Genomic DNA, 8,053 nt, shown 5'->3' on the forward strand with positions numbered 1-8,053 from the left:
GTTAACCCTGTCCTTTATTTAATGGTTTGTAGGAAAATGAGCTGTCATGTTTGAAACGGGAACTGTCATCTCTTAAGGAACAGCTGAGAGCAGAAATGGAAGAAAAGGTGGAGTTTTTTTTTCACTGAGCAGTGGGGGTGAGAGGTGTGGCCTGGGCTTGTGCTGTGGGAGGAGCTGGGTAAGAAATGAAACTGAACAGAAAAACAGTGACTTTGGAATGCTGGGGTTGTGCTAAATCTGGTCATGTATTTGTGTGAACTTTGTAACAGTCTGTGATTATAGATTACATACAAATAAACAAACAACAAAGCAAAACTCTCCTTTATTTTAGTTAATTTTAACTAGCTAAAGCAAAAACATTCCCTAAACTGTAAAGTTTTTCAGTGACTTTTGATTGCTGGGGTAGTACCAAACCTGGTCATATTTTTGTGTGAACTTTGTAGCAGTCTGCGATTGTAGACTGTGCTCTGTAATTACACCAAGAAGATTTTTAGCAACTGAATTCAAATCAATATTTCCTTGCTGTCACATAACTCTTTTGTAGGAGAATCTTGTAAAAGAGCACTCTGGCAGTGTGATTCCTGACAGTGAAAAGAAACACAAGGTAACTTTAACTTTTTAATTGCTTCTACAATTTGGTAATATTTACATTTGTAGAATCAATTGAAGTGCCATGAGAATTTATTTGCATTCAACAAAAGACATTGGAATGCTTTTGACTTCAATCTTTTTAAATTATAGAAAATACAAATTTATGTTCCTGACTCCTAAACCTTGTTTAGATCTATACAGTGAATCTATTCATGTAAAAATAGAAAATCTCCAAATTATATTCCTGAAATAAACAAAAATTAAAATAAAAATAAAAAATGCCTCCTTCAGTACAGGAAGCCTCTTGGGCAGTCCAACATTGAAGTTTTGTAACTCCTAACAGTGAATTTTTCTTGTTGCATTTTTCTGCCTATATTTCTTACTTCTCTGTAGATGAATTTTTTCCCCCTGGGACAAGAAGGGATTTTAAAGGGTCACACCATTCCATGGAGATATTAGACAGCAGTTTCTGGAAGGGCTCTCCCAGTGTGTAATTTTTCTTGCTCAGTTGTTGATTTTTTAATGTCTCTAGAACTGATTTACTTAGTCTTTAAAAGTGTCCATTTGTAAAGGCACTTTTCCTCTATGAAAGAAAAAAAAGCTGATACAGCTGTAAAAATGGTCAAAGTATCAAAGTAGTCCTGATTGCAGAACTCACCCTTCTTCCCTGTCAGGAGTTCACTTGTGGTTTTCACATTGGAACAATGGAATCCAGCACCATTTTGATGTTATCTGTCTAAAAAAGGACTGCACTGGACCATTCAATGCTTCTCAGTTTCACTTCTAGTGAAAAGACTATTTTAAATAACACCAATCTTGATGTAGCTATCAATCTTTCTCTGAAAGCCTTTTCCTGCAGTTTTGTTCCCATTTTCTTTGATGTTTGATAGAGTCCAATGTAGTGGCTACAGTTCAGAATAACCTGAATTTCTGCAGATAAGCACAGAGAACTTAAATACCATGTGCCATGAAACTCAGCTCTTCCATAGCTTCCCCTTCATTCTCCTCATTTGGCAACAAAAATAATATAAAAAATGATATTTCCACCCCACCCCACTTTGTTTGGGTCTTTGCTTCATGTTTGGATGGAAAGATCAGAGTTCCACCATTTCTCTCAGGTGAATTCTGGGACACTCAGACTGTCAACTGGGTCCTGAGTTTGGCTTTAGATTCCATACTTACCCCATAAAATATAATCTAAAAAGAGAAACATTTTCTTTCCCAGACATGTGTTATAAAGACTCCTCCAATGGATAAAATGCAGAGTGGAAGAAGCACAAACCTGCCTGCAGGGCAGAGCAGCAGGAAAAAGCAGAAAGTGCTTGTGCAGCTGGACACTGAGTCAGACAGCTCTGAGCACACTGACCTCCTGGTAAGAGCCAGAGAACAAATCATGTGCTGAGCAGCTCTGAGCAGCTCTCACTGCTGGGGCTGAGAATGGAAATAAAGAGTTTGGGCTTCCACATTCCAGCCAATATTTATGTGTATATTTTTAATTTATTGGTTCTTTCTGGAATTGTCATTGTATGTATATAATTAACATTCTTTTTATTGAACTGTTATGCCTCATAATGACATCTTTTTTTTCATAGTCTAATATCCTTAGGGGGAAAGAAAAAGTATTTTTAATATAGTGTGACTAAGTAACTTTTTAATTTATTAGAGCATAGTCTCGGAAGAAGAAATGTTTAAAAATTTGTACAAAGATTATCCACAAGCTTCACAGTTACATTCCACAGCACCAAAAAAGGTATGTTAGCCTTTCCTAAGATTAAACCAAGCAGTTAATCAGATTGTTTACAGAAACGAAAGGATGGCTTTATTTTCCTTCCTAGAGCCCAGCTCCATGCAGTGTGAAATCTCCAGGCTCTGCTCTGAAACTCAAAACCATGAGGAGGATGCGCGAGGCGGGCTGGACTGCGCTCTCCAAAATGGACAGGAAAAGGAAAATTAAAGATGCTGTAAAGATGCTGTAAAGATGCTCTTTGCTTAAAATCCAGAAATGCCCAGTGCCCTGGCATTGCTTGCAGGGCTGTTTTTCTCTCAGAGTTGGTGCTTTGTTGCATTTTTCTGTCATACTCAGTGTGTTTAATACTGTGTTCATTCCTTTACACATATAAACTTTATAGATCTATAACTGCAACCCCTGCAGAGCATCTTCCACCTTTCCTCCCTTGTGCTTCAAAATGTTGGGACACAAATTAGCCAATTTTAAATTTGGAAATAAATAGAACTACACAGAAAGTTGTTTCAAAGCTGCTTCTGGCTTAGAAATTAGAAATTCTGGTTTCAAAGAACTTCTGTTCTTTTACATTTACTCTGTTTTCCTTAACATATAACTACTTAGTGGAAGAAATGTAGCTGTTAAATGAATGTTCTTTTACCTGAAGTCCTCTTGCTTTTTCCTGCATTTTAATGGCTGTTAGACCTGTCTTTTTAGACTGTTTTGTTTTCAGTATGTTAAAATGGTTTCGAAACTTCTAAAATTTCAGTAGAATTACTTGTATTTAAAAAGATTTCAGCTTCACAAGGAGTAAAATATGCACGTTATAAGATTGTGAAACCAATGTGAAGATGCCATTAAATTGTTTATCTGAAATATAAAGTGTGGGACTATTTGTTGTTGCTTTAAATATTTGAACACGGACATAAATCACCCACCAGCCTTCCTAGGGACCAGCAGAACTGCAAGGATAGATTAGAACATCTATTTCTGTATTAATCCTTGGTTAATCTTTGTCAGGATCTCTGGCTGGTCAGAGTGACCCTGAGAAAAGTTCCAAAGTCTCTTTTCCCAGTCTGGTGCTTGAAGAAGGAGTCAGGGCTCTTCATTTCTCAGTCTCAAGGTTGTTTATTTTATCTTATCTATAAAAAATTTTCTCCTGTCCTGCCAAGGTGAGCTCAGCAAGACAGTTCCAGGCACTCTGCCTCCCCCAGGGCTGTGTTATGTCTTTATACTAAAAACGACATATACAATGTTTACAATTACTTTCCAATACCCATCACCTATGTTAGACAGTGAGCTTCTACTCTAAACCAATCTGTAAGTGCCAACACCACAGCAGAAGATGGAGGCCAAGAAGAAGAAGGAGAAAGCTGGACACATCCAGTTCCCACCATCTTCCCTACTGAACCCCCATACCAAAAACCCTAGAATCTACTTTTCCATCCTGTAATAGCTTCACCAATATGCTACCTAAAGTGTTGTGGCTTGCTGATCTTCATACCGGATTGGTAATATGCTCCATGGGTCATAATCAAAACCACAGGGGCATTTTGGGCTCTGTGCCAGGGTCTCTGAGCCCCCTGGCAGGGGTCTGGGCTGCTCAGGACAGCCAGAGGGATGTCCTGGGTCCTGACAAATCTTGGTTCCACAAAAATGACAAATCCTTCTTCAGAGCCTAGACATAACAACAAAATTACAAGTGTTATGTTTGCCCAATTATCCCATCATAAAAAGGCCAAAAAATAGTAACAATTTTAATTAAATAGTTTAAAAAATGTATAAACAAGGGATAATTTGGTTCAAATAATAGCGCATAAGCAAAAACAACCACGGGGTACGGAGGGCAGGGTTCAATGACCCTTGCCACTTAACGTACAAGCTTGCCAAGTGAAAGTCACCCCTTATATGCCATGTGCAAACGCCATCTCCTCCTATTTTCGGTTCGTCACTTTTCTGTCTCCGCCTTCATTACCACCTTTGCCACGCATGCGCCACCACTCGGTTTGGTGGTCACACAAGTCTTTGGGGGTCGTCGCTGATGAAGGCCCTGTAGTCTTCTTCGTTGTCCTTTAATTCACCTTTGGGTTACACATGCGCACCAAGCCAGTACAATGTAAGCCAAGACTAACGTATCAGTGCATCTACATATCAAAGCAATAAGTCCCTTATAATTAGCATTTTCTTGGACCCAACCAGGTTCTTGGTCATTTTTAGCAACTGTATCTTCAGCTTCTTTCCTGTGGTCCTTGAGAACATCTGCTGGGGAAGGGGGGGTGGGTGGAGCCCCTCCTTTCCCTCTCTTCTTCAGCATTACAACTTTTAGCTATTAACTATTTTATTATTCTCAAATATTAATTACTGTATCAATATTGATTGCTGTTTCAATTTTTATCAGCACGAATCATACCTATTTATCACACAAGTACATCTTAATCCTCGAGCCCTGAGCCCCCTGCCCATCGCTGGGGACTCTGGGGGTTTCCCCCCCTGCCCCAGTGCAGGATTGATGGGGGTAGCACGGTCGGGATGGACGGAGATGAGAGATCTCTGCAGCCAGGTCGTGGAACTTGGGGTTTATTGCAAAGGGCCTGGGTGCAGGGCCCTGCTGGGATTGGGGTTTATTGCAAAGGGCCTGGGTGCAGGGCCCTGCTGGGATTGGGGTTTATTGCAAAGGGCCTGGGTGCAGGGCCCTGCTGGGATTGGGGTTTATTGCAAAGGCCTGGGTGCAGGGCCCTGCTGGGATTGGGGTTTATTGCAAAGGCCTGGGTGCAGGGCCCTGCTGGGATTGGGGTTTATTGCAAAGGCCTGGGTGCAGGGCCCTGCTGGGATTGGGGTTTATTGCAAAGGCCTGGGTGCAGGGCCCTGCTCGGAGCTGCAGCCACAGCTCGGAGCAGGCCCGAGAGAAGAGAGGGGGAGAGAGGATGAGAAGGTAAGAGAGTAAAAGCGTAAGAGAGTAAAAGGGGTAAGAGCATCAAAGGCAAGAGCTAGGAGACAAGAGGTAAGAGCAAGAGTAAGAGAGGTAAGAGCTAAAACAGCAAAGTTCCCATTACAATATAATAAATCTTCTTCTGTGTTGAATATTCTGATTCTCACTAACCAATCTAGTACAAGATACAAATCCTACAGCATTTTCATACCACCTATAAGAATCATTACTGAAATAAACAGGGCCAGGAGACTTCTTCTCCTGTGTAATGCCTTTATTAAAAAGTGATCAGCTCAGGATTGGGCGGCTCGACGGGTCTGCAGCGTCCGTCGTCTCCCAGGGCGACTCAGAGGAGGAGGATATGCGCAGCTCTGTCCACCAGGGGCAGAGCTGGGGATCAGATCCTCTTGGGAGCCTTTTTGGGTCTCCTGATCCCATAAGATGGTGTCAGATGTTGCCCCTCCCATTCAGTCGGCCTGGTCTCAGCTCCGGGGTCAACTCCCACGGTCAGGGCGAGAGGGTCCGAAGGTGTTCCGCATCTCTGCAGGCTCGGCACTCGGTTCCTCACGTCCAGACATCACTCTAGTCTCTCAACTCTTAGGTGGCTCGTTGTTTTTGGGGTTTCTCCATGAGTTTGGAGATGGGGGTCTCACAAAGCATTCTGGTCTTGCGAGTCACTTTGCATAACCCCCCCCCACCTTCTCAGGTGTCTTCACTATTCTGGGAAAGGTACAACTTAGCTTCGGGCAAGGTCCCCACCCAGGAGAAGGGCCATTACCTCGCCCCGGCCAGGGCTTTTACTAATACAAAAACAACCATTAACGACAACGACCCGTGCTTACAATAACAAAACACACAGAACTTGGGCAGGGCCAGTGGTCTGGCTGCCTTTTTGAAACTTTTTCTCATAAAAAATATTAACCGAGTTTTTGTTCATAACAGTCCCCCCTCTTTTTCTTTGATCGAGCTTAAACTCTAAGCTCGCATCAACTCTTAATTTTTGTTTTGAATCTACTATAAATCTCTTGTGCACTTTGGTAATCACGGTTAGTTAACCTTGTTACTTTCCTTGGTTTCTTCAGGTTTGTCTTCACGGCAAACACTATTTTACTGAAACAGATAAATAAGCATAGTAAAAATAGCAATCCTCCAAGTGCACACACAGCGAGAAAAACTACCTTTTCCCACACATCCTTTTTGAAAATCTCCAGGTTCTCCCACCCACTGGGATCAAGTGTAGGAGTTTGATCTTCATTATTTACACATGCTAACCTTTTTATTTCGTTTGAAATGTTCCTAATAATTGAATTCTTTATTTTTAATACTGCCTGGAGCCGAATAATTTTGTTTAATATAGATATTGGGATCCGAATTTGGCTTTTACAATTTTGGATTTTCTCAATTTCTATTTCACTGTGCCTGTTCTGTTTAATTTCTCCCAAATTATTATATATAGGAACTCCCAAACTTGATCCAGTTTCTTTGGGCAACAAGAAAATTGGTTTTATCACTCTAGCGGTGCAGCTGCCAGACGAGATCAAATCTAGGGGTTTAAGGCTCCCCTGAAATGTGTTCCTAAAGGGGTTTATCTCTTTTCCAGTACACTCATATAAATACTTGTAACAAACAATTTTTCTTACCATTTTCACCATTTCTTTGCTTTTTACTATATCTGCTGAGCTTGTTTCAGCAGCATCCCATTTAAAGCACAACCAGGCTTCCCCTATAGGGCACTCTCCTAGGAGTGGCTGCCTAAAAGTGGCAGTATTGTATATTATCCAATACACTCTCTTATTTTTTTTGATAAAAGACCAATTGGGAGAGGTTAACACAATCAGGGTTAGAACTGATGTGGACTCTCGACAAGGAGCTCACTTCCTCCTCACAGCGGGCTTGGTAGCATTCATTGCACGGCTCAGCTGGGCTCCCCAGAGCACCACCAGCAATCAGAGCCATCAGCACTACCCTTCCCAAGAGTCCGGTATGGGTCATCTCACACAGCCTGCCCACCCGGCCTTGCCTCTTGGGGAACTTTACTGAGGAAAAGCTTCCAAGCTCTTTAGAGTCCCTTCTACCCGTTTCTCTGGTTAAACCTCTCTTGGTCTGTTCCCTACCAATTTTGGTTTCCCCTCCCAGGGGAGTGTTCTGTAGAGGATTAACCTGGAGTCTTTAAAAATAAATTGGGGAACTTAACCAGAATTACTAACATAATTTACACAGAACAGTCTTAAAATATTTTAAGCAATATTAGAACTCTGATACCAATTTTTTTCCCACACAGTTCAGTCTTTTTGACTCTTCCTTCTGAGAGTCATCTTTAAATCACAGTATACTCAGGTGAATTAACTTGTGAAGCAGATGAATCTTGTCCAGCGCCGGGGGGTGAGAGTGATGTGGACTCTGGTCCAATGCCAGAGGGAAAAACTGGGACTCTGGCCCAATGCCAGAATGCCAGAGGGAAAAAAAAACTGGTGTTGAATCCTGGTCCAATGCCAGGGGGTGAGAGTGATGTGAGTCCAACCTTTTCCTTTTGGTCTGCACAGTCGAGTTAGTAATGAAGAGTACCTGAAACGGGCTTTCAAACACAGGCATTAGTGGTCTGCAATTTAATGAGTTTATCAAAACTCAGTTTCTCTGTTTAATGTTATTGGTTAATTTCTCTTTTTCCATAGCTTGCATGTTTCTCTCATCAACTTCTACATACTCTGTATTTTGCAAGGAGTTGTATTTCTCAGCTAACTTAACTCCCAAAGTATTTTTATTCCCCTATTTTTCTGTGTATTTAATTCACTGGTTTTTCTGTTCTATTT

At 41.5% G+C, this 8,053-nt stretch overlaps 1 long non-coding RNA gene across 1 annotated transcript; it reads left to right on the plus strand.

Moving 5' to 3' along the window:
* Positions 1-443: 443 nt before the first annotated feature.
* Positions 444-3,196, plus strand: LOC134420501 (uncharacterized). Its single transcript, XR_010028370.1, has 3 exons — positions 444-604; positions 1,817-1,963; positions 2,427-3,196. It is a non-coding gene; the product is annotated as an uncharacterized LOC134420501 (long non-coding RNA).
* The last annotated feature ends 4,857 nt before the right edge of the window (positions 3,197-8,053 follow it).

Source organism: Melospiza melodia, chromosome 7 (assembly GCF_035770615.1).
Source record: "Melospiza melodia melodia isolate bMelMel2 chromosome 7, bMelMel2.pri, whole genome shotgun sequence".
Classification (NCBI taxonomy): Eukaryota; Metazoa; Chordata; class Aves; order Passeriformes; family Passerellidae; genus Melospiza; species Melospiza melodia.